This window comes from Lemur catta, chromosome 17 (assembly GCF_020740605.2).
Source record: "Lemur catta isolate mLemCat1 chromosome 17, mLemCat1.pri, whole genome shotgun sequence".
Taxonomy (NCBI): Eukaryota; Metazoa; Chordata; class Mammalia; order Primates; family Lemuridae; genus Lemur; species Lemur catta.
The window spans coordinates 23,522,927-23,550,635 of NC_059144.1; the positions used below are offsets into that span (position 1 = coordinate 23,522,927).

At 41.0% G+C, this 27,709-nt stretch overlaps 1 protein-coding gene and 1 pseudogene across 6 annotated transcripts in view; both read right to left on the bottom strand.

Moving 5' to 3' along the window:
* The window catches only part of LOC123622425 (agouti signaling protein), a 202,413-nt gene that overhangs the window by 16,547 nt on the left and 158,157 nt on the right, over positions 1 to 27,709 (bottom strand). The window lies entirely within an intron of this gene.
* LOC123622750 lies at positions 445 to 27,691 on the bottom strand (annotated as a pseudogene).

The window sequence follows — 27,709 nt, forward strand, 5'->3', positions numbered from 1 at the left end:
TTGGTAACACAATTAAGCTACTGGATCAGAACTTACCTGAAGCCCATGTTATATCTGGACTTATCAGTTAGACAAGCCAATAAATTTCCTTTACTGTTTTTTTTTTAAGACTAGTCAAGTGCTCCTTTACTGTTTTTAAAAACCCAAAATAAGTGGTAAAGATCTCAGTCGATGGAGGTTTATTAACCCAAAATTTGAGGACGTGCCCAGGAAAAACACAAGCCACAGATGCATCTGTGACTGTTCCCCCCGCCCCCATCAACCCCCACCCCGAAGAGGGATTTGGGAATTCAGTATTTATTTATTTAATTAATTTATTTTTTGGATGAGTTCTGGTGATATTTTATTTAGAAAAAGATAATCATTGATTTTAAGATTTTAAGTTTTCTTCCTTTTGAATGCCACACTAATTATACATAAGATAGTACCAGATAATAATAAAAGTATTTACATGCTGAATACAAAATAAATACAAAGTAATTATGGAACAAATTAGTTATCCAGCAATTCGCTTTGCTTTCCCATTGTCCATCCTGTTTCATTTTTCTTTGCCTTTTGTAAATCCTTTTCTTTCTTGTTTTCAAATCTATTTTTGGCTCTGGTTTTACCCACTGTATTTCTATTGGTTTTCCTCAGCTGGTATAACAAACACATCTGCAGTGGGATCATGTGGAACAAGTGTCTCTGGCTCTTTCTCAGTTTGTGCACCTCTTTCACTTGCTGTTTCTCTTTGTATTTTGCAACTGTGATGGATCTTATGACATGTTGATGCATGATTGGTGACTGGTGGTTAGGATTTTCATATAAAGTTGGTCCTCCAAAACTTCCCTGGATAATTTTTATGAGATTTAATACAAAATGAGGTCCTGTTTCTCTAAAAGCAGCATCTTCTTTGATCTGAAAATTCCAAAACCATATTCTATTCTCCAAAATGGTAAAAGTAAACACATGGTCCACAAATCGTTGGCTTTTGAGATGATACCGTGGTATACTACAGATCCAAATTAAGAGTTATTTTAACAAAGCATAGTGTGGTAATTAATCAAAAGCAGGGTCAAAAGACAAAAAAGGCTGAGAACCTTTCAAACAGTTTCCAGTCATCTTTAGTTCAGCGAGGGTATAAATATTTTGAACAAAGAATTTAGCAAGCAGCTGGTCCACGAGGTGAATTTGAAAGCCACATATAGAGATCCTCTTTTTTCTTAGCTTCAAAACAGATGAATAGATGCATTTATTACAGTTTTTCATTTCACAGACCTCATTAATCACAAATAATCTTTACGATCCATTTTAGTATCTGCTTTAGAATGAGGCATCAGCATTCTCAAGTCCATCATTAAATGTCTTGTTCTGAAATTTATTCCTCTGGAAGAAAAGATGAGAATCTGTTCCTTATTTTTCCACTTGCCATTGCAAAGGGACCTGGGATAGGGTCTCCCTCTTCTTCCTCCACTTCCTCTGCGATGACAATAATGTCGATGATGCTCTGCTTAGCTGGCAGCTGGCATCTTTTTTGTTTCTTTCTGACTTCTTCAGGTTGAGAACTCAGTATTTAAAGGGAGATGGCATACAGAAAGGCAAAGGAGGGAGGTGAGTAGTGAGGCAAATGGTTACATTCTTATGAGGCCCAGGAAATCTACATCTTACCTAAGATAAAGTGGATGTTTGAAGAGAAAAAGGGAGTAAAATAAGAATCAATTATGCAGATGTCCCTGGGTAGGTGAAAGAATGATTGATCTTGTCTCTGTTCTGAACCTGGGAAGATAAACTTGTGATCAACATTATTAGGGTGGAACAGACTAGTTTTAGGAGCTAGACTTAGCCTGCAGACCCAAAGTTACAATCTGTATATCCTTGTTTATGGGAGGCCAGCAAAGAATTTCTTTATGAATGATCTGTGGGGCCAGTCCTTCATAGATGCCTGAGGCCTTTTGCCTTTCCGGGGATATCTGGCTGATGCATAAAGTTAGTAAAAGCTATTCATTTGGAAGGGGGTGTTGCATGACTCAGCCTCCAGGATTGATCTTCCCTTTTGAATAAGGAATTGGGTGCAGGGGGGTCCTGAGATTTTTATTTTCCTTTACATTTTAAACTAGTATGAGTCTTCCATTACTCTCAACCCAAAGCATTCTTTTTTTAGACAGGATCTCACTTTGTAGCACAGGCTGGAGTGCAGTGGCATCATCATAGCTCACTGTAACCTTGAATGCCTGGGTTCAAGAGATCCTTCCCACCACAGCCTCCCAAGCAGCTAGGACTACAGGTGCATGCCACCACATCTGGTTAATTTTTAAATTTTTTGTAGAGACAAAGGTCTCACTATGTTGCCCAGGTTGGTCTCGAACTTCTGGGCTCAACTGATCCCCCAGTGTCAGCTTCCCAAAGTGCTGGGATTATAGGCTTGAGCTCCTATTCCAGTTTGCCTTCCTGCCTGTTTTGGATCCCAGGGCCACTTGGATTCCAACTTCCTGCCCAGCTGAAAGGCTTTTTTAGCTTGGTCCAGTCTAGCCATCAGGGTTGCCTGGGATGGCTTGTAGGTTAGGACTGAGGAAAATGAGCTGAACTGTATTTGAACGAATCCCCTTCCTCTCCTTAGGAGCACCCCTCTAATGACACTGGCGGGGCCACTCAGCTTGGAGAGCAATTTCTCCTTCTCTCTTGTTCCTCACACCCAATCAATCAGTCACTAAGTTCTAGTGATTTTCATTCCCCCTATTTCTCACATCCATCCTTCCTTTTCCATTCCTTCTGTCCTAGGAGCACAACTCCTCCCCTCTGTTCTTCCGTAAGAGCCTCCTTACTGGCCTCCTTGTCTCCAGAACATATAACCAGGCTAAGCTTCCTTTTATAACCCCATTTTCCTTCATTCACTCATTCATTCATTCACACATACATACATTCAACTATTCAACCAATATGTGTTAAGTGCCTACTATTAACCAGTTCTCTGCTACATTCTTGGGTTACAATCATGACCTAGCCAGATATGATGCCTGTCTTTACAGAGCTGACATTCTAACTGGGAAGACTGACAACTAAATAAGTTATCCTAATAAAGCTGGTGCTATGGGAGACCTAAGCTAGTGTGGGTGCTAGGGAAGCTGAAAACAGAGGGATGAATTGCAGTTAGCCGTGTTGGAGAAGAGGATAGAAGTGGTGATGGTAGTGTTGCAGAAACAGGAGTCAGATCACCTAAGTGAACATTTAAATGGCTATGTGGCTGGCATGGTGGCTCATGCCTGTAATCCCAGCTACTCAGGAGGCTGAGGCAAAAGGATCACTGGAGGCCAGGAGTTTGAGATCAGCCTGGGCAACACAGCAAGATCCCATCTCTAAAAACCTTTAAAAAAAATAGCTGAATGGCCCTGGGTCCATCTGGGCCTCAGCTTTCTCATCTATAAAATGAGAGGACAAGACTACATGACTCAGTACAGAGTATGAGGCACAGAGTAGAAATTTAATAAAGATTTGTTTAGTGAATGAAACAATCTAAGAATCCTTCTATTCTAAAATTCTATGAATCCTGTCTTAGTCCATTCAGGCTGCTATAACACAATACCATAGCCTGGGTGGCTTATACACAACAGAAATTTATTTCTCACAGTTCTGGAGGTTGGGAAGTCTAAGATCAAGGTGGTTCCAGATTAGATATGTAGTAAGGGCCCATTTCTGCACAGATAGTGGTCTTCTCACTCTGCCCATTTCTACACAGACAGTAGTCTTCTCACTCTAATCTCCCAAAGTGGACAGGGTCTCCCTTGGAGCTCTTTTATAAGGCCACTAATCCCATTTATGAGAGCTCTGTCCCTAAGACCTATTTGTTAGGTTTACTTAGAGTGGGAACCTGAAAAATATCATAAAGCCTGTGAAACAAAAGCCGCAGGAGTCTGAAGAGTCCAAGGTTATAAATCTAACTTCGACCATAGACAGCTGCAGCGACGCAGGCTTTCCTATCGCCCCTGATAAAGACAAAGCTACCCCCTCTCCTATCTGTGCAGGTATTAATCACTTCCCCAAGAAAAACCCTCTACAAAACCCAAGTCTCTCCCCTTCCTTGGGTGGATGCTCTTTGGCCTCCACCCATCTGCACACAGATGCTCAAAATAAAACAGCATTTTGCTACACATGAGGTTTCATGTGTGTCTCTCTCAGCTCTGGACATAACACTATTCACTTTCAAAGGGCCCCACCTCCTAATACTATCACCATGGGGGTGAGGATTTCAACATATGAATTTGGGAGGGCATAAACATTCAGATCATAGCAAATCTCTGATTTCTGTTTCTTGCCTCCTGGTCATTGTTCTATTGGGGCAGGTTAAATAGTTATACAAAGAAAGATTTTATAAAGTCCACTTATTGTGTATCCTTAAGAATAGAAGAATTTATAAATGCAGGAGTGTGACTGAATCTGACTAAGGCCTGGAGAAAAGGGCATGAAAAATCATGAATAAATGCAATGATTTATGTAACCTAGGAATCTTGTTCACATGTGTGTATGTATGTGTGTGTGTGTCTATACACACATGCATGCTGTGTAAGAACACTGATTGAGGGAATACAGGAGACTATAGTGTGCAGACCATCCCTGAGTGGGGTACACTAAGTGTATAGACTGTATACCGAGAGCATCCCCTTAGCTACGGTGATGGGGATAGCTTGTTATCTTAATCCTTTAGGGCCAGGCCCTTTACCTCTGTGAAGCTTGTGCCAGGTCCTCCCTCTCTCACATTGTGCAGCAGGCTGGAGTGCCTTTCTCCTCTTGCCTCTGCTGCCTTGCCCCTTCCACTCTCTTTGAATATCCTGCCCTAGAGAGAGGCTTTCTTCTATAGCCTTTCAGGCCAATGGTGGCTAGATGTCCACAGCCAAAGCCAATTACTGAGATTTCTATCCTGTTTTAATCAGTTATGTGAGCTGGAGGTTTCTTAAGAAGCCAAACCATATCCTGGGAACATCAGTAAATCCTGCAAGTCCAAATCAAGCAGATGCCCCTGAGGATGTGGGTGGCCTGAGTCAGGAGTACAGGTACTAAGTTCCTGATCCTCTCCCAAGAAATAATTCTAGGTATTCCATTACTTCTCTCCCAATAAAACAAGGAGACCAAATTCCTCCTCATTCCTATCTCCTAGGAGATAAGTTATACGAAGGCTACCTAAATTTGTCAGGCCCTGTGCAAAATGAAAATGCAGGACCCTTTGTTAAAAAATTAAGAGATGGGGACAGGAGAACATTAAACCACACCCGAGGCCCTCTAAGCATGGGGCCTTGTGCAACTGCACAAGTTGAATGCTCATGAAGCCAGCTGTGGTTACAGGATTGAGAAAGTTGACACTGATAATATGATATGGTTGCTATGAAGAAGTTTGTGGATTGGAGGAAACATTAAATTACACTCACACCAGGTGTGGTGGTGTGCGCCTGTAATCCTAGCTATTTGGGAGGCTGAGGCTGGAGGATTACTTGAGCCCAGGAGTTCAAGACCAGCCTAGACAACATAGTGAGACCCCATCTCAAAAAAAAATTTTAGCAGTAACTTATTGAAAGGATGGTTGGTCTTGCTAGTGAAGTAACAGAAAAATGAGCTCTCTCTGTACTATCTCTCAGGCACCCTGCAGAGCTCTGTTTTCACAACATCTAAAAGGACCCCAGCAGACAAAAAGGAAATGTAAATTTTTTAACTTTATGATTGCTAGACCTATTGACTAAGAGTGCCTTTTTAGAACTTGTTTTTATAGCCTTGAGGAGTTCCTAAGAAGTACCTGGATGGACAGCAGGGGGGACATACTTCAGGCCTCAGAGCCTGCCCAAAATCGTATCTGCCATCAGCCTGCCACTAGGAGTGGATACAACAGTTCACGTACCCTGTTAATTTGGCTACAGCCATAAACCTTCTTCACCTCCTAAATAAAAAGCCTGAGCCCCTGATTTCTCTCTGCCAACACTGTCTCCCTCTCTTACATTGTGTTGGCCCTTTTCTGCCCAGAGGAAAATAAATAAACTTCTTTCTATCCTAATCTTTGTCTGGAGAAATTTTTCTCAAAACTCGCATGTACTAGCTCATACCCTAACAGCTATATAATAATGAGACTGCCCATAGACATCACCTGCAGCTGTCTAACCAGGGCTCTGGGCATCAGATATCTCAATGGAAAGGACTGGGGCAAAGAATAGATCAGCTTCCGGAAACATGGGTTCTAGACTTAGCCCTGCCACTAACTCGCTGTGCAACTTCTGGCAAGTTATTTCTTTCTATGTGTATCTTTTTCTTCACCTGTATGAAAAGGATTTGAATTAAATTTTTAAGCTCTCTTCTACTTGCTGTGATTCCAAATGAGTGGCATCCCCTTCAAAGAGGCTGTAACATATTCCTTTTGATAGCAAGGTCTTGCCTTCTGAGAGCAAATCTGATTTCTGGAAATAGACAATGATTTGCAGCTAACTCTGGTAAGGATAGTAATGTTTTTGGTAAAAATTGAACTGTGGTCTAAGTCATGTGATTTTATAATTTAAAAATGATTTTAATTTTTGTCTGACATAACTAGAATTGATACGGTCAGTTCAGTGTTTTTCCTTGAATTTGTAACATTGAGAGGCCTTAAATTCATTCTAATGTTTCAATTTCCTTAAAATATCTTTTGAATTCTAGACATACTTTCAGAGGCAATTTAAAAGTAATACAAGAAAAAGCATCACATAACATAATAATTACAACTTATACAATAGGACAGAAAACTGTTTCAGTTGAGGACCAGGTATATCAAAAGCCCCACAAGTAATCCAGAGCCATGTAAGGTAAATATCAACTTAAATTAGTCTTTCCTAAAAATACTATTTAGGAATGGGGCATATAAAATGTTAAACTCACTAGATTTTAGAATTAAATACAGGAGAATAAAATAGGCAGAAAAGGAAAAGAGAGAGGAGAAAGAAAGATAAGTACAAGGGAAAGAAAGAAATAGAAGAGTTGTGGGGATTGGAGTTGAACAGTAAAGGGAACTTCATCTGCAATTTTTTAAAAATAAAAAAGGTGAAGCAAACATGGTGATAAATAAGGACAATTCTGGGTGGAAGTGACATGAAATTTTTATACTTAAAAATATTCTCACAATATCAAAAAAGGAAAAAAAAAGAAGTAAATTGTACTCTGGTCTGGTCTCTGTGTCTGGCAGATCTCAGTCATTTGAAACGTCAATTATGGTTCAGAGCTCTTGCCTCTTGAGATTTCCAAGAGTGGAGCAATCATTTATAGCCAAGCTAAGGTGAAGGCTCTGTTTCTCTCTGAATGGGATGACTTTCTTTGACCAGAATAATACATGGCTCACTCTACCTGGGAGACCAGGGTTTGTGACTTAGTGTTGCTCATTCCTAAGTGGGCTCCAGCTCACGTGAGGAGAGGAGTAGGGGAAGGAAAAAGCAGCCCAGTCAGCATCAGTTGGAATCAGCTGTTGTCAGACATGGGCTTATGCTTGACCTCCAGCATGTCCCTATACAACCATGTGTGGGGAATAGAGAACAAGATAAGGACAGGGTTGTGCACTTCTGGATTTGTAGCTTCTGGTTTGCAAACAACTTTCTCTTTACCTTGTCTAGAATGCCATGGCTATTCCCCATCTCCTTCTCCATCTCCCTTCCAGGAGCCTGCTTAAGAACTGCCTCCTCCAGGCCCACTGTTCTCTAGGCTACCTCTGGGCTCTTGCCTTCTGCCAGACAAGAGGGGGTCATCTGGCCAGGGGCTGCAAAGGGCAAGATTAACTGCCCTGGATTGTCATCTCTTGAGGTGCCTGTGGAAAGCCAGTCCTATCCCATGTTGCTGCAAATTCCTCTACCTGTTGACCCAGGCCATAGAGCTCCAAGATAATGTTTCTAGTTAATGCTTTTCTTCAGACAAGGAAGGTCTCTCTGATGATCTGAGTTCTAGGGGAAGGCAGAGTGGGAATAAATTACAAAATAGAATTTAAGTTACATTCTGCCTCAAAATATCTCCCCTTAATTAGCCAGGTTCTAAAGCTTGTCTCATGGGTCACTAGGGCAGTGCAAATGATCTCAGACATGAGAGTAGCAATTAAGTTGGTAGCAATTAGTGCTGCTGGACTGGATTAGTTTTCTATTTTCCTATCTAAGGGCAGAGCTCTGAGGAAGGGAATAGAGGAAGAAACAAAGAAAGAAGTGTCCAGAGAGCTTTGGGACATGATGTCAGGAAGGCAGATTCTGCTGAAGCTGGCCATGGGACACCAAGAGGGAAGAAGGGACTAATGAAAAGGGCCTGGAGAAGCCCTGGTCATAAATTTGCCTCTCTTCTCAAGACTGTCCTCTTATGAATGGATCTGAAGAAAGGCACTTCAGGGACTGAGCAGAACATTCTGAGAGATCCTTTAACCAGCCTCATCCATGACTTGAGGGGAAAGTATTAGAAAGATAAGGCTAATTAAGCAAGAAGGATTCACCAACATCTGAAGTGGTTAGTTCTTGCTTTCTGTCTTTGGTTAACCCACTCCCAGAGGTTCAGAATCCCTGCTAAGCCATAAACCAAAAGCTTACAGCTCCCCTGGCCAAGCCCGTGATGGCCAAGCCACCATCACTGTGGCCTGGACCACTGAATGTCTCTTAATTGACATCCCTCCCTCCATTCTGTCCTATTCCATTTATTCCCTATGTAGTAGCCAGAGTGATATTTTTTTTCTGAAACACAATTCAAATCATAATAGTCCCTGCTTAAGACTTTTACTAGCTTCCCATTGTTCTCGAAATAAAATTCAAATTTCCAACAAGATCCTGCTACCCTCTCTGATCTCATCTGATAGAGTCTCCTTCTAAATCACTGCATTCTAGATATACTGTACTCCTTTTCCTAGAATATGCCAAATACTTCCCCACCTCAGGTATTTATACTTACTATTTCTCTGGCCCTAAATGTTCTTTTCCTGGACTTGAACTTGATTCCCTCAGCTCTTCACGTGGCTAGACCACTGGTAACCTTTGGATCTTTGTGCAAATATCAACGCCTTCTTTGACCACTCTATCTAAAAGTGTCTTTCCCCAGTTTCTCTCTATCCTGTTCATCCTATTTCTTCACAGCATTTATCACAATTCATAATTATCTCTGTTTATCTCTGCATTGGCTTTCCCTCCTTTGTAGAATCTAAACTCTGTGAAGGCAAGTATCTTGCTGTCGTATTTGTTTTGCTACCCCCAGTACTAAGCAATGCCTGGCACAAAGCAGGCACTCAATAAAGATTTGATGAAAGAATGAATGAGAAGAAAAGAAAACCAGCAACAGGTCAGGGGCAGTGGCTCATGCCTGTAATCCTAGCACTCTGGGAGGCCAAGGCAGGAGGATTGCTCGAGTTCAGGAGTTCTAGACTAGCATGAATACAAGCAAGACCCTGCCTCTATAAAAAAATGGAAAAATTAGCTGGGCATGGTGGCACATACCTATAGTCCCAGCTACTCAAGAGGCTGAGGCAGGAGGATGGCTCGAGCCCAGGAGTTTGAGGTTGCAGTGAGCTACGATGATGCCACTGCACTCCAGCTGGGGTGACAGAGCAACTCTGTCTCCAAAAAAAAAAAAAGAAAGAAAGAAAAGAAAAAGAAAACTAACAACAGAAGATTTGTTGGTCCCCTTAGACCAATAGGACCAACAGGACAGATTATAAATGAGATTGGAGGTGAGTTAATGTCCTTTTCTTGGCCTTTGTTCTGTCATATTGGGGCTTGGAAGACATTTCATCAACATCCCTTATCTAAGTGCTAGGATAGACTCAGGACTTTGGCTTTTCTTAACATCTTTGACCTTGTCTTTGACCAAGAAACTTAAAAGAGATGATCTAATTTGTGAATAAAAGTGACTGGCCCTGAGTCTGGAGTGGGACTATAAGAATCACAGGGCTTTAGAACTAAAGAAGATCTTGGGGGGGGGGGGTCATCTTGTCCAGGGTACCTAAACCGGACTGTGCATTATAGTCAACAGGGATGCTTTTCCTACCGAACCTAACAATACTTTATTAAGACATAATTTATATGTAAGAAAATGCACAAATTTTAAGTATCTATCTTGATGAATTTTAACTTGTACATATACCTGTGTAACTACCACTCAGATAAAGGTATGGAGGATTTCTTTCATTCCTAAAAGTTCCCTTGTGCCCCTTTCCGGTCAATACCCATTTCCACCCTTCAGAGGTAACCTCTATTCTGATTCCTATCACGAGATCGGTTTTGCTGGAATCATACTGAATAAAATCTTTTATGTCAGACTTCTTTTGCTCAACACAATATTTTTTTTTTTTGGTATAACAGAATACCTGAAAGTCAACATGATAATTTGAGATTATATCCTTTCTGTTATATGGATAAGCAGTTTGTTATTTTTTATTGCTAATTGATATTCTACTGTGAATATACCACATTTGTTCATCTATTCTCTTAGGGGAGCTTTTACAAAATATAAACCCCCAAACCTTCCCTAGTCCCACTGAATCTGAATCTCCAGTGGTGGAACCTGGGAGACCTGTTTTTAATAAGCTTCCAGGTGATTGTGACGTATAGCCATGTGTGAGAAACACTGATCTGGTCCATCCACGCTGGTTCCACAGATGTGGAAACTGAGGCCTAGAGTAGGAAAGGAGTTTCCCAAGTAGACACTTGAATCAGTAAGAGCCCAGACGAGAACCTCTTCCACTGTACTGTTCTTTCCACTGTAACACAACTCAAACTGCTAGTTAGTGACAAAGGCAGAGGCATGAATCATAATGGCTTCCACTTATTGAGTATCTGCTATATGCCAGGCTCTGCTCTAGGCACCTTATGTATATTTAATACTCTTACCAAGCTGAGGAAACTGAAACCCAGAGCACAAGGTCACGGAGGTAGTGAGTGACAAAGAGAGGGGTCAACCCCAGGTCTGTCTAACTACAGAGCCACACAAGAAGGTTGGTATATTTTCCTGAAGTGAAAAGAAAGAAAACTGTAAACTCCTTGGTTTGCTGGCCTGGCTCAGTCCAATCTGTGATGGTAGGAAAAACAAAAACAAAAACAACCCAAACAGTATTTACTCCACTTCTTAAGCCGTGGTTTTATAATTTCTTCAGTTCTGTATACAAGTACTCCAACAGTGAAATCTGTCAACTGTCTGACTAAAAATATGCCAGCTAAGGGCAGGGTGATCTGTTGGCTTAATCCCTAGCTCTTCCTCCTCTACTGACAAGTCTCCCCCCTGGGCGGGGACTGTAAATGCTGCCAGTGGGGCTGTCAGAGATGGCTGTCCACATCTGGAAAGCAAACTTTTCAAAGTGGAAAGGGCCCTGACTGTTTCTTCGAGGAATAAACCCACCCCAGCAATCAGGGACTAGAATGAGTCACAGACACATCTGCTAGTTGAGATGCTGAATACGGAGTCCTCAGAGTCTGGCAGTCTCCATTTTCCAGTAAGGAGGGTGTCTGAGAAGTATGAGGGAAGAGGTTGACATAGGGAAATGGAGATCTCTCTTTTGCAGCTGGCGGGGTTGGGCCAGCAGGATGGGAAAGAATGGAGGGGGAGAGAAGAAAGCTTGTGGATGTTGACAAAGACTCTCCTTGACCAAACTTTAGTTAGGTATCTCTGAACTTTCTTTTCAACTAGTACTCGAATTTGGCCCCTGGTCCTATCTTTGGCCTGCTTAGCCCAGTTTTAGCAAGAATCCTCGCACCCTTGGTATCTAATCAAGTTCCTCAACCCTCACCTTTGATGCACAGTACAAATCCTTGACCTGCTTTTAGCAAGAATCCTCCTTAATGTCTGCTCTTAGCAATTTTCCAGTCCCTGACTCCCTCACTCTGATCTTTGGCTATAAATCTCCAGTTGCCTTTGCTGTGTTAGAGTTAAGCTTGAAATCTCTACCCTGTTTCAATATCCCTATTACAATAGTCTTGAATACCCTTTTCCTTACTGTTTAAACAAGAATCAGAATATTTTAACAACACTAAATTTTTTTTTTTGGTTTATGTTGCCTAGTCTGGTCTCAAACTCCTGGCCTCAAGTGATTCTCCCACCTTACCCTTTGGAGTAGCTGGGATTATAAGTGTACACCATCATACCTGAAGCAACACTAAAATTATTTGATCTCTTGGGCTGTATCTATACACATAGACTGATTTGACTATTGTGACTGAATTATTGGCTCATCTAATTCTTATGCCTAAGAGATGCCAAATTGAATAATATTTATTTATTTATTTTTTTTGAGACAAAGTGTCACTTTGTTGCCCTGGCTAGAGTGAGTGCCGTGGCGTCAGCCTAGCTCACAGGAACCTCAAACTCCTGGGCTTAAGCGATCCTACTGCCTCAGCCTCCCGAGTAGCTGGGACTACAGGCATGCGCCACCATGCCCAGCTAATTTTTTCTATATATATTTTAGTTAGCCAGATAATTTCTTTCTATTTTTAGTAGAGACGGGGTCTCGCTGTTGCTCAGGCTGGTCTCGAACTCCTGACCTTGAGCGATCCACCCGCCTCGGCCTCCCAGAGTGCTAAGATTACAGGCGTGAGCCACCGCGCCCGGCCCAAATTGAATAATATTTTAATGAGTGGTTTTGGTTTTACGTAGACAGCTGCTTCAGGACTATTCTGAGACCAAGAATCATATGGCAGTCTCAGGCTCTACGTAAAGGGCCCTAAGTTAGAATTTGAAAGAAGGCTTGAGGCTGCATCCCTTCTCAAGAAACAAAAGGAAAAGAATCATTCAGGTAGCTGCTTGTCAGTATGACATCTGTCTTCCTGTTTCACTGAAACAGGGGTCAGAGTCTAGGCTTCCCAGATAGTCATTCCCACAGTGTATAAGGAATACAATGTTGGTGGAAACTGCTAAATGATTGCTGTTTTTTTTTCTTCTTGTTGTCTTTCTTTCCTTCCTTCCTTCCCTCCCTCCTTCCTTCCTTCCTTCCTTCCTTCCTTCCTTCCTTCCTTCCTTCCTTCCTTCCTTTCTTTCTTTTCTTGACAGGGCCTCATTCTGTTGCCTGGGTTATAGTGCACTGGTGTCATCATTGCTCACTGCAGCCTCGAACTCCTAGGTTCACATGATCCTCCTTCCTTGGCCTCCCGAGTAGTTGGGACTATAGGTGCATGGCACCACACCCGGCTAATTTTTAAAAATTTTTTGTAGAGATGGTGTCTTGCTATGTTGCCCAGGCTAGTCTCGAACTCCTGGCCTCAAGCAATCCTCCCAGCTCGGCATCCCAAAATGCTAAGATTACAGGTATGAGCCACTGTGCCCTGCCTAAATGATTACTTTAAATCTCCTGACATCATTCCTTTCAGCTTGTTTTATCTTTCACTCAACAATGACCTTATTTGGTACTATATTGATTTTGTTTTTGTTCTTCAGAAACCACTTCTCTTCCTTTTCTTTGCCCTAGTAATCATGCTGTCTTTTGATTTGTGAATTCCTTTTACTTGGAGTGCATTCTGCATAAGCACTCACTAAGCATAACCCAAGCCAAGCTGATGGTCTGTGACAGCTCTCAACAAATTTACAGCAGAAAGAAGAGAAGAGTCTTTAATGTCAGATGAAATTTTCTGCAGAAAAGGATCAAGTCAGTACCAATGAAATACAGCAGAATAAACCTTAAGAATATGTATGAATTAGTTCTGTTTGGAGAAAGTAGAAAAGGTTTTGAGATAGACACCTATGAAAGTATTTTTTGGAGTGGGTCAAAATCTCTTGATCCCACTAAGGCCCCCAAAATAACCAAAGAAAATAAAAAAATGATTCCAATATGCCATCCATTTAGCCTCCTTGAGCCTTTCCAAAGGAAACAATGGAACAAATGTCCAATGTCACTGAAGTAGAGCAAATTCACCCATAATCGAAAAACATTAACTTGAGGTTTTTTTAATGGGCATTAAAATGTGTCAAAAAGGGCATCCATTCTGAAAAATCAAACACTTAGAAAAGAAAAGGAAGGTTGGTGATAAATGGAATTTTGGCTGTTTCCGCTCTAATAAATATGAAATGAGGCCATGGTAACCTGTTCTTGCATGCTCGTCACATTTTACCTTCCTCCTCTACTATTCTATTTATCACCTTTTCCAGTTCCCCTCCACAAAGAAAACCCCACACTCAAAATCTAAGGCAATGATCTGTCTAGAGAGTTTGGGCACATGATTTTTTATAAATGGGAAAGAGGGCTGGGTACAGTGGCTCACATTTGTAATTCCAGCACTTTGGGAGGCTGAGGTGGGAGGATTGCTTGAGGACAGAAGTTCAAGATCAGCATGGGCAACATAGTTAGATGTCATCTCTACAAAAAGTTAAATAAATAAATCATCCAGGTGTTGTAGCATGCACCTGTAGTCCCAGCTACTCAGAAGGCTGAGGTGGGAGGATCACTTGAGTCTAGGAGTTAGATGCTATAGTGAGCTATGATTGCACCACTGCACTCCAGCCTGAGCAACAGAGTGAGACCTTGTCTCAAAAAAAAAAAAAAAAAAAAAAAGCAAAAACTCAAGAAAACCAAAAGCTAGTTCTTAGAAATGAGAGAGCGCCGAATCCTAACCACTAGACCACCAGGGAGGCTTAGTTCTTAGAAATGACCATTGTGGACAAGGTGTGGTGGCTCACGTCTATAATCCTAGCACTCTGGGAGTCCGAGGCGGGAGGATTCCTTGAGCTCAGGAGTTCAAGACCAGCCTGAGCAAGAGTGAGGCCCTGTCTCTTCTAAAAATAGAAAAATTAGCCAGGTGTTGTGGCACGTGCCTGTAGTCCCAGCTACTTGCGAGGCTGAGGCAAGGGGATAGCTTGAGTCTAGGAGTTTGAGCTACAATGCTACAATGATGCCACTGCACTCTACCCAGGGTGACAGAGCAAGACTCTGTCTCAAAAAAAAAAGACCAATGTGATTGATGAATCTCTGATAATACTGATCAAGAGAGAACAAATAAATAATATTAGGAATGTAAAAGGGAACGTAACTATAGATGTATCAGGGATAAGAAACCAAATTTAAAAAATTTATGTCAATGTGTTTAAAAACTGAGGTAAGGGGCCAAGTGCAGTGCCTCAAGCCTGTAATCCTAGTGCTTTGGGAGGCATAAGTGGGAGGATCACTTGAGGCCAGGAGTTGGAGGCTGCAGGGAGCTGTGACTGCACCACTGCACTCCAGCTTGGGCAACAGGGTGAGACCCTGTGTCAAAAATAAATGAAAAAGAAATGAACCAATATTACATATGCAGACTGATCCTCAAATCTTAAATTTTGTTCTGTGAGAGTCATTAAAAATCTGATACTACAAACAAATTTCCAAAGACATTTAAAGAAGCGCTAAAAATGTGACTCTGGGGTCAAAGTTGATATTTAGGACTGCTTCCATCTTAGGATAATTTATTTTTATTTTTTACTGCTAGGAAATAGAAAAAGCATGGTAAAGAGAAATAAGAAGCCACTAGTTACAAAAGATTGATTGCTTCCTTTACACTAAACTCTTAACTACTCTGACCCATAAAAGTGAATCAAATAAATCTGTTTAACTTTCCAAGAAAATGGGATGACTGTCAAGTTTTAAACTTTCCTGAGTAGCAGCAGCTTCACTCATTCTAGAAGCAGATTAAAGTTGCGACCTAAACTTATATGCTTCCCCCAAAGAGCCAAGGCACTTTATTTTTCATCTTATAGCAGAGGAGATTTGTTGCTTGTCTGTAATTTCAAAGTTAAGAACAAGAAAACAACCAATCATACTACAAAAATCATTCACTCCATCTCACAGGCAGGAAGATTCTTGTAGACACACAATGAAAAGAGGAAATGTTTCATTAGCTGAAAAGCAGCAGTAAGCAGGGTAAGGAGAGTAGGTTTCATAAAAGAAGCAAAAGTATAGAGGGATCTCTAGCAACCCAGGTCATTTGAACCTTAAACTCAGAGAAGGAAATACAATCTCTGTAGGCAGAAGAATAAAAGAAAGTTGTTTCTTTCTACTTACAGTGCAAGTGACTATGTCCCTTATTAGCCTCTTTAAGGGCGGCAGCCAGAGCAGAGAGTTTTTCCTGTCCTTGGGTAGCAGAGGCAAGGCTGTTGCTGTGAGATTTTTTTAAAAACAGCAGGAGCTCCCAGCGGTTGACTTCCCCATCTCATCTCTTTGCTTTCCACCAAGCAAAACTCCTGCTTTCATATTCATCCTAGTTGCCACAAGTCTTGTGGTCTGGTCTCCCTATATTTCTCCCTAGACTTTGGAATTGGAATTGATGTTGACACTGAGATTAAAAGGGATTAGTAGGGAAGTGGTTCTGCTGAGGATACTTCATGGGCAGAGTTTAATGAGAATTCAATTCAGAATGGATCCCAGGAGACAGAATGAAACTTTGGCCTAGTGAGTTAACATAAAAAACCAAACCCTTCCAAAGAAGGGTTTTACTCAGAAATTCTTTGTGTTGGCTGGGCGTGGAGACTCATGTCTATAATCCTAGTACTCTGGGAGGCCGAGGCGGGGAGAAAAACTTGAGCTCAGGATTTTGAGACCAGCCTGAGCAAGAGTGAGACCCTGTCTCTACTAAAAATATAAAAATTAGCCGGACATCATGGCATGAACCTGTAGTCCCAGCTACTTCGGAGGCTGAGGCAGGAGGATTACTTGAGCCCAGGAGTTTGAGGTTGCTGTGAGCTAGGCAGACACCAGGGCACTCACCCCGGCAACAGTGTAAGACTCTGTCTCAAAAAAAAAAAAAAAAAAAAAAATTCTTTGTGAGTTAAGGAGCAGTTGGTGGAGAAGTCAAATCTCAGATGAGCAGATTACTACTAAGTCCCAGCCTGTCTTATTAGTAAAATCTCTTTGGAAATTTTTTGGGGAAATATTGGTCTTAGAATTTTCAGATTTCTATTTAGATTTTCACCAGTTCAAGGGGCTTCTCTCTGCTGACTCCATAACCTATTAGGATGTAGCTCTCCTCTTCTTACTCATTTGGTTTTTCCTTGAATCAACTAAAATACACAAGGTCATTCCTCACTGCAGGTATGAGTGGGAAAAAAGAAAAAAAAAAAAGAATTTCCAAGGTCACGTGCAAGCTGATTATACAAATTGAGTCATTCTTGTCATACTCAACTAAATCAGAGTCAAGGGGCCGGGGGCAAGAAGCACTCAGGGCACAAAGCATCTGCTCTAAGAATTAAATTTGCTACAAGCCTAAGTGCTGAAAAGCCCTACTGTAATCCTAAAACCAATTTTACCTAGTAGCTGCTGAAATGACCTGCTGTGACTCTAAGACTAGTTATACCTACCACCATAACTCACCAGTCAGAGCTTGCCAGCTCCCAAAAGCTTTCCGAGTGCCAATGAGCTTTCTTTCATGACAATACATAACATTTCTCTTTGTAATAAAACTCCCAATCTTCTCTCCGTTCCTCAGACATACTGAAGACTGCCTGGTCTATGTGTATGCCCCAAACTGCAGTTGTTCCTTCCAAAATAAAATGTTTTCACTTTAGAGATTCACCTCTACATTTTAATTTAACTTCAGCAGTCATAATTTATTACCCTCTGGATGATGTGAAGCTCAGAGACTCTCCAGAAGAAAGTAAGTTAAAACAGAGCTCTGCAGCAAGCATTGTCTGTTTATCCTTATTTCTAGAAACCAATTTCTTTTTGGCGGTTTGTAGAGATGAAGACAACTGGAAAGACAGGAGTCAGGAGACCTGGATTCCAGTTTAGGCTTTGTTATTTTCTCTCTGTGATCTTGGGCAAGTCACATAAACTGTCTGAACCCCACAATCTCATCTACCTACCACACTGGGCTGAAAAGAAGATCAGATGAGATGACGTAGACACCTTGAAAACTGTGAAGCATTCCACAAATGTGAATGTTTTCTAAATTTTAATTCTTTTTTTTTTTTTTGAGACAGAATCTCGCTCTGTTGCCCGGGCTAGTGTGCCATGGTGTCAAGCTCACAGCAACCTCAAACTTCTGGGCTTAAGCCATCCTTCTGCCTCAGCCTCCCGAGTAGCTGGGACTACAGGCATGTGCCACCATGCCTGGCTAATTTTTTTCTATATATATTTTTTGCTGTCCAGATAATTTCTTTCTATTTTTAGTAGAGACGGGGGTCTCGCTCTTGCTCAGGCTGGTCTCGAACTCCTGACCTCAAGGGATCCTCCCGCCTCGGCCTCCCAGAGTGCTAGGATTACAGGCGTGAGCCACGGCACCCGGCCAATTTTAATTCATTATATGACCCACAACTAAGCCCTTTGGATAGATAAGGAATTTGAATATGAGGTTGGCAGAAGAAGAGCAACATCCTGAGTCTGATGAATATTGGGTGATGAGATGGGCAATGGGGATTGAGTGAAGTGGAAAAGAAAAATGAAGGAAAGAGGCCGGGCATGGTGGCTCACGCCTGTAATCCTAGCCTTCTGGGAGGCCGAGGTGGATGGATAGCTCGAGGTCAGGAGTTCGAGACCAGCCTGAGCGAGACCCCGTCTCTACTAAAAATAGAAATAAATTATCTGCACAACTAAAAATATATATAGAAAAAATTAGCCGGGCATGGTGGCGCATGCCTGTAGTCCCAGCTACTCGGGAGGCTGAGGCAGTAGGATCGCTTAAGCCCAGGAGTTCGAGGTTCCTGTGAGCTAGGCTGACGCCACGGCACTCACTCTAGCCCGGGCAACAAAGTGAGACTCTGTCTCAAAAAAAAAAAAAAATGAAGGAAAGAAAGCAGAAAAAAACATCAAGTTTCTAGAGAAAGCCTTGGCTCAGGTGCTAATTGGGGCTTATACCCCTAAAATATAATTATGCTCAAGTACAAAGCAATGGTATGTAAATGAACAATCAAAAATTACTTCCTTAAAAAGAATTAGCCAGGAGAGGAATCTGGGAAGATGACAGAGTAGGAAGCACCAGGAATTTGTATCCTTACCTAGATAAAAATCGCACTGGCAAGAATCTGTAACTATTTTGGAACTCTGGAGTTCATTGAAGGCTGCAACTTCTAGGGAAAGGCTTGAATGGTAAAGTGAGGTTAATTTCAGTCAAGTCCAGCAATTAGCACAGAAGCAGCTACCCATCCCCCAATCCCAGCCTCATCATAGCAGGCAGCTGTGCACATGCTCCTGGAGCAGCTTACACAAAGCTTGTGGGAGCCAGGGTGGGCAAAAAGGACCTTGCTCTGATCACTACTGCTTCTGACCACTTAGGTAAGGATAAAGAGGCCAGGGCCATTGTTGTTGCTCCTTCCCCATTGTTGCAAGCCCCTACCCCTCCTGCTGAAGTGACCTCCAGGGGATTTAAAGAGTGCCCTTCACTTTATCCCCCCTTCGTTTTTTCTATTTTTCCCCTTTGGGAGGCATTAAAGACTAGGGCATTTAAAAATAACTACATATATAGGGAAAATTAGAAAGTGACTACACATGCCCAAGGGAAAGCGCAGGCTCAGGAAAAGACCTGAGAAGACTTTACCACAGGCTGATTCTTGGCACAGAGATAGCCTACAACAATCAACAAAACAAACAAACAAAAAAACCCCAACAATAACAAACCAAAGCCCAAGGAAGGGAGAGAACCTGATTTCCAGAGTTACCATATTATTCGATGCAAATGTCCAGTTTTCAACAAAAAAATCACAAGGCATACAAAGAAACAGGAAAATATGGCGAGTCAAAGGAAGTAAATAAATCAACAAAAATTGTCCCTGTAAAAGACCTGATGGCAGATCTACTACACGAAGACATTAAAACAATTGTCTTAAAGATGCTCAAAGAACTAAAGGAAGATGTAGAGAGAGTCAAGGAAACAATGTATGAACAAAAGGGAAATATCAATAAAGAAATGGAAAACCTAAAAAGAAACCAAAGAGAAATGCTGGAGCTATAAAGTACAATAACTAAAATAAAAAAAACGCACTAGAGGGATTCAAAGGCAGATCTGAGCAGGCAGAAGAAAGAATCAGTGAACTTGAAGATAGAAGTCTGAGGAACATAAAAGAGATTGAAGAAAAGTGAACAGAACTATGTGACATGTGGAACACCATCAAGCAGAATAACATATTCATGGTCCCAGATGCCTGGGAATCTCAGGAGAAGAGAGAGAAAAGGACAGAGAGAATATTTGAAGAAATAATGGCTGAAAACACCCAAAGTTTAATGAAAAACTTGAATATAAACATGCAGGAAGCCCAACTGTCAGGTATCAGTCTGAAATGTCAGTTCTTGGTATGCTCATGGCCAAAGAATGACCAGACGCACCAAAGTAAGCCAAACACAAATAAGAGCTTTATTGAGGAGAGAAAGATAGGATTATAGAGCAAGAGCAAGATATAGGTTTACAGAGTGGGGTACATACACCACAGATGATGACCGGATCCATTGTTGCAGCAAAGGCAGAGTAAAAGGAAGGGCAAAAAGGGCCTGGTTATGGTCTGCATCTTGTTTTATAGTGCTTCACCTCCCTTGTGGTTCAGAGGTCACCATGGAACCACTTTGATTGCACAGTTGGGAGTTGCATGACCTGAGTCTTACTACGCATGTGGGTTGTTTTAGATCACTTTCCAGACTCTGTCATACCTATGCTGCTTGGCCCATGGGCTAGAGAGTCTTCTGCATTCTTTTGCAGTTGGTGCACTAAGTGCTGATTGGCAGATTCATAGGGTGTTCCCTCCTAACCAAGGTGTGGAAGTTGCTTGGGAAAGGATTAAGGTGGGGCAGGACCAAGATGGGGGCCTGAGGCCCACCCTTGTCCTTCTTCCCACGTGGGGCAATTGGACCAAGGCAAGATGTCCACTTTCATCCCTAGGAGACCTGGAATCCCTCGTTATCTACCTAACACAATGAATTCCCAGTAAGATGAACACAAAGAGACCCACACAAAGACACATTATAATCAAACTTTTGAAAGCCAAAAACAAAGGAAGAATCTTGGAAACAGCAAGAGAGAAGTGGTGACTCATCACATACAAGGAATCTTTCATAATATTATCAGCAGATTTCTCATCAGAAACTTTGGAGGCCAGAGGGCTTCCATTCAAAATGTTGAAAGGAAAAAACTGTTGGCATTTTGTTATGACAAGGGGTCCATTTGTCATCTGTGGCAAATGTATCTTGCTCTCACTCTGTAAACCTATATCTTACTATTCCCCTATAATCCTGTCTTTCTCTCCTCAATAAACCTCATTTTCATGCTTAAAAAAAGAAAAGAAAAAGAAAAAAACTGGCAACCAAGAATCCCATACCCAGATTCTCTCAAGTGATGCAAAAAAAGCATTTGACAAAATCCAACACCATTTCATAATAAAAACACTCAACCCAAGCAGGAAACAACCCCATCAAAAAGTGGGCAAAACACACAAATAGAAGTTCTTCCAAAGAAGATAGACAAATGGCCAAAAAACATATGAAAAAATGTTCAACATCACTAATCATCAGAGAAATGCAAATTAAAATTACAGTGAGATACCATCTTACCCCTCTCAGAATGGCCATTATTAAAAAGTCAAAAAACAATAGATTCAGAGCGAAAGGAACGCTTATATGCTGCTGGTGGGATGGCAAATTAGTACAACCTCTATGGAAAGCAGTATGGAGATTTCTGAAAGAACTAAAAGTAGACCTACCATTAGATCCAGCAATCCCACTACTGGGTATCTACCCAAAGGAAAAGAAGTCATTTTATCAAAAACACAACTGCACTCAAATGTTTATTGAAGCACAATTCACAATTGCAAAGATGTAGATTCAATCCAGGTGCCCTGCGGGGAGTTAGCTACGCTCCCAGCAAAGAGGTTTTTTCTTCTGATCAGGTCTCTCAGGCAGGGGTCATTGCAAAGGATGAAAAAATAGTAAGAAACAGAATAATAATAATAATAATAATACACAGAGCCAAAGATATAGTTTATAAAGTAAAGGTTTATGAAAATAGATATAAGGAGGGTATCCAGGTGGATATATTTCTTCCCACCAAAAATATATCAAAGACTGAAACTCCACACAGGTATTATATAGGGTAGGTACAGGCTCCCGTTGCCCCTTGGCAACGGGATTTACATACTAACAGGCGTTTGATTTAGGGTCAAAGTCTTCTAAAAGGCTACTACAGATCCTTTAACTAACTCTAACTAGGGGAACAATGAGTTATAAAATCTTCTTGGGGCAAACTTCTAAGTTTTATGATAAGGCTATTACTTTAGCAAAAAACAGAGACATCGTGGCTCCAGTGATTGTGTTCTTGGAGACAGAGATGATTTCAGAAGTCAACATGAGCTGTGCTTTGTGTTAATTACTTTAACTGCATGGTTCCATCTGGGCCCAGCTTGGGCATTAGCATATCTCTCTGATCAGCTCTCATCTCCAGGGGTCTTTGTCAGCTCTGGCAACCCATGGCTCTAGGAAGAGGCCTGTCTTGTCTTTCAAAACAGGTGAGAACCATAGGCCCAGTTTACAGCTGTCTCTTTGAAGTGCAGCTATTACTGACCAACGAGACGCCCTCCTGAGACAAGGCAGCTTTTGAACTAACACATTTCTTTTTTCTTTAAGGCAAAGCCTTATTTGACTTCTGAAATCAAATCTTGTCTCCAGAAATACAGGGGGCATTTCTATAACTCAGTATTCTTAGGCTCAACAGTGCCCATCAATTAATGAGTGCATATAGAAAATGTATGTGTGTGTGTATATATGCACACACACAAACACACACACACACACACCATGTAATACTACTCAGCTGTGAAAAGGAATGAAATCATGTCTTTTGCAGTAATATGGATGGAATTAGAGATCATCATCCTAAGTGAAGTTTCTCAGGAATAGAAAACTACTGAGCTTAAGCGATCCTCCTGCCTCAGCCTCCCAGAGTGTTAGGATTACAGGCATGAGCCACTGCACCTGGCCCAGACCTCTCATTCTCTATCTTGATACCAATTTACACTGTTTCCCTCCCAACGTTTGCAGATTTCACACTCTACCTTGCCCCACCCATGGTCTGGGTCTCTCATTGATCCTCAATGGAGGAAGCAGATTTTCACAAAAACTTCTCTGGCCATTGTTATTAAAGGAAATAACATGTGGGAAAGTATCCAGTACTATGCCTGGTATTAGCAGGTGCTCAATTTGTTGAATGGAAAAATTAAAACAAAATATAATATCAAAACAAATTCATTTACTAAAAATTATAACCAAGGCAGAAAATCTCATCTAAATGATTAATAATCACAATGTAAGTTTAGATACAAACATAATTCTCAAATGGATTAGTTCTTATTTTACTGAGACTATAAACTAGCTGTCATCCATCTTTAGTCCTAGAATATACATACATACACACATAAGTCTAATGGGTAACAATAGCTTAATGGATATAGTGAAGGCCTATTTTGACCTGAAGTTACATTCTAAATTCAGTATATATGGTGAAATTGCTTATAGTTAAAATTGCTCTTGAAATCCCTTAGGAAAATGCCATGTTGAAGATCTACTATCAGTGTTGGAACAGATTGCTGTTACTCCAGTTGAGCACCAGATTAAGGAGCTGGCTTGCATTTAGGAGGCATGCTGTAAAGGCATTCTTTAATCACTAGACTTACAGCTCCAAGAGAGGCTCATATAAGAATTGAGACGGCCTGAGAAAACAGCAGATGCCTACCTTCCATTTCACACTCATAAGGTTATTGAGTAGAACAATGGAGGAATCCCCAGCACTTTTTAAGTCCCTCCCTCTCTTCCTTTTTTCCTTCCTTTTTGCTTAGCAATATGATTGAGTTTATAGTATCTCTGTAAAGCCTCTTGATGATACAAAGTCTTAACCCAATGGGGTAGGCCTTGAGTGAGAACATTTCTAACACTAGGGCAGGCAATGAACTGAAGCATTTTTTAGATTGGGTTGGCTTTCCTAAAGGTCTGAAATCACATAAAGCAAACATTTAGGTTCTCAATGACATCCAGAATATTAATTCATTCAATTTTGACAAATGCAAATATTTTTTGAGCATCTGTTTTGTGCCTGGCATCATGGACACTGGAGATACAATAGTAAACAAATTGGACAAGAACTCTGCCCTCCTGGAGCTTACAGAAGGAGGAGCTTACTCCTTTACTGCTTTGTAAATCTTTCCTTTCTTAACGTTACTCCAAGTGAAGGAGAAATGAAGTTATGGTCATTTAAACAGATATAAATAACAGTCCAAGACTCAGGTTGCCATCTCATCCTGAATTATAGTCACCACCAGACTGGCAGGACCTGCCACCCACAGATGGAACATATTAGAAAAAAATAATAACAACAAAACAATAAAAAATTATACAAATAAATAACAATATAGCATAACTATTTACAGGTATTATAAGTAATTTAGAGATGATTTAAAGTATATGGGAGGATGTGCATAGGTTATATGCAAATGCTATGTGATTTTATGTCACATAAGGGACTTAAGCATCAGTGAATTTTGGTACGCTTGCGAGTACTGGACCCAGTCCTCCTTAGATACCAAAGGATGACTGTACGAGCTGTTTTACCCTCTAAAATGATCTGAATATGGTCTAGCCCAACAGTAACAAAATAATGACAGCTACCAAGTAGTGATTTCTTGCCATATGCCAGCCACTGTGCTAAGTGCTTTACATAGCTTATCTCATTTAACGCTCACAATGACCTTATGAAATAGGTATTATCTTTATCTAACAGTTGAGAAAACATGGGCAAAGAGCAGTTAAATGACCTGTTTTGAACTATTTCACTATACTGCTTCTCTCTTTTTTTTTGAGACAGAGTCTCACTCTCTTGCCTGGGCTAGAGTGCTGTGGCATAAGCTAGCTCATAGCAACCTCAAACTCCTGGGCTCAAGCGATTCTTCTGCCTCAGCCTCCCAAGTAGCTGGGACTACAAGCATGCGCCACAATGCCCAGCTAATTTTTTTCTATTTTTAGTTGTTTGGCTAATTTCTTTCTTTTTATAGTAGAGACAGGGTCTCACTCTTGCTCAGGCTGGTATCGAACTCCTGAGCTCAAGCAATCCTCCCGCCTCGGCCTCCCAGAGTGCTAGGATTACAGGCGTGAGCCACCGTGCCCCATCTATACTGCTTCTCAATTGTCCCTTAATACCACATAGACGGAAATGTAGTTGTTGGATACTTTCTAGGTGTGCAGCCCTGGGCTCATCCTATAGGGAAAACAGAAGTAAAAAGAAGATTTTGTTCTTGATTTCAAGGAGCTCATCTCTCATCCTCTTAGATGGGTCAAGGAAATATTTCCATGAAGAAATAGTAATAGAGGTGTTCAGAATGACCTTGGTGTCAGACTACAAGTCAAGGACAGAGTCAGGGCTGAGACAGGAGCCTTCTTGTGTTGAACTGGCAGTGGTTCTTCTCTCTCTCTCAGAGGACCCCAATCCTGCCCCAACTTCCCATCTTTTAATTTCTACCCAATTCTCCCTTGCCATTCCAGGAACTCCAGAGGCACCATGGGGATCCCAACCTGATTTTTTTTCTTTTTTTTCCCAACCCGATTTTATGAAGGAAACAATGGGAGTGAGTTTCAGGTACTTGCCTTTGGCCTCTGCAATCTGGGGGTTTGGAGAGTTTGAGTTGAATCTGACAGTAAGAGAAAAATTACATTTCCAATACGAAAGGAAAATCTTTAGGGAAAGGTTTTCATGCCTCCTCAGGAACAAGCAAAATAAGGGGCCATCTTTCTGAGGCCCAGACCATAGGACACACTCTTCTACCACAACTATTTCCTTGTTTTTACAGAACTAACTGCCTCATAATTTGTTGAAAGATTCAGTGTTGAAGAATAGACAATAGGAACACATATTGCTACTAGGTTTCATGGCTATTCTGAACTTGTAAACTTATTGGAGATGTTAGAGGGTGCTGTGATTCAAATCTACTGTTTATTACTTGACTTCCTACAGTCACAAGGTGTTACAGAATAAGCCTCAAGTAGTTTTTGCCTTGTTGTTGCCTTCATAACACATCTGACTGCCCAGACCAGGTGAGGGATCCCTGTTATACACTCTCGTAGCAATCTGTACTTTTCTTTCTTAAAGTAAACATAATTATAATTGTTTGTGTAGTTTTTTTCAATGCCTTTATTTTCCTTCTAGAGTATAAGCTTCATGGGGGAATGCATTTAAATGTTTATTCACCACCACTGTGTCCCTAGGTCCCAGTCTGGGGCCTGGTCCCAGAGATGCCCAATTAATGTATGGTGAAGGATGAATGAATATATGATCTGGAAATCATGGAATTGAAAAACTGAAAGATGCTTTGTTTAGTCCAATCCCCTTAGGTTATAGAACAAAAAACCAAGTTCCAGAAAAATAAAGAGCTTTTCCCATTCCCACATACTGTTTTGTGGCAGAATCTATGCCCAAACCGATCCTTTTAGTTCCCTTTTATCTACATTATTGTACTTACCATTACTTAAAAGTAATAAAGGCATTAACCAGTAATTATAGATTCAATGGTTGAATAATGTCCTCCCCAAAATTGGTGTCCACTCAGAACCTCAAAATGTGACCTTAGTTTTTTTTTTTTAACTATTCCCTGATTTTTTCCTTTTCATTCACCAAAAGAGCATCTGCTATAAATACAGTTATGTACTGCTTAACGACAGGGATATATTCTGAGAAATGTGTCATTAAGCGATTTTGGCCTTGTGCAAACATCACAGAGTCTACTTACACAAACCTAGATGTTACAGTTTACTATGCACCTATGGTATAGCCTATTGCTCCTAGGCTACAAACCTGTACAGCACGTTACTGATCTGAATACTTTAGGCAATTGTAATACAATGGTAAGTGTGTATCTAAACATAGAAAAGGTACAGTAAAAATATGGTATAAAAGATAAAAATGTCTGGGCGTAGTGGCTCATGCCTGTAATTCCAGCACTTTGGGAGGCTGAGGCAGCAGGATTGCTTGAGGCCAGGAGTGAGACCAACTTGAGCATGAGGGAGACCCCATCTCTACAAAATAGAAAAATTAGCCAGGTGTGATGGCATGCACTTCTAGTCCCAGCTACTTGGGAGGCTAAGGCAGGATGACTTGAGCCCAGGAGTTTGAGGTTGCAGTAAACTATGATGATGTCACTACACTCTAGCCCAGACGACAGAGCAAGGCTCTGTCTCAAAAATAAATAAATAAATAAATGGTATGCCTATATAGGGGGCACTTACCTGAATGGAGCTTGCAAGGCTGGAAGTTGCTCTGGGTGTGTCAGTGAGTGAGTGGTGAGTGAATGTGAAGGTCTAAGACTTTAGGGTACACTACTGTAGACTTTATAAACATTGTACACTTAGGCTACACTCAATGTATAAAAAAATTTTTCTTTCTTCCATAATGAATTAGTAACTTTTTTAATTTTTGAAAACTTTTTGACTCATAATGCTTAGCTTAAAATATGAACACATCATATAGCTGTACACAAATACTTTCTTTCTTTATATCCTGATTCTATAAGCTTTTTTATCTTTAAAAGTTGTTTTTTTTTTTTTTACTTTTTAAACCTTTTTGTTAGAAACTAAGACACAAACACACACATTAACCTAGGCCTACATGGGGTCAGTGTCATCAACATCATTGTCTTCTTCCTGCACATCTTGTCCCACTGGAAGTTCTTCAGGGGCAATAACATGCACGGAGCTGTTGTCTCCCATGATAACAATGCCTTTTTCTGGAATACCTTCTGAAGGATCCACCTGAGACTCTTCTTGAGGAGATGGCACTCTTTTCAGAAATTTGTCCATGGTGGTTTGCTTGGTTTG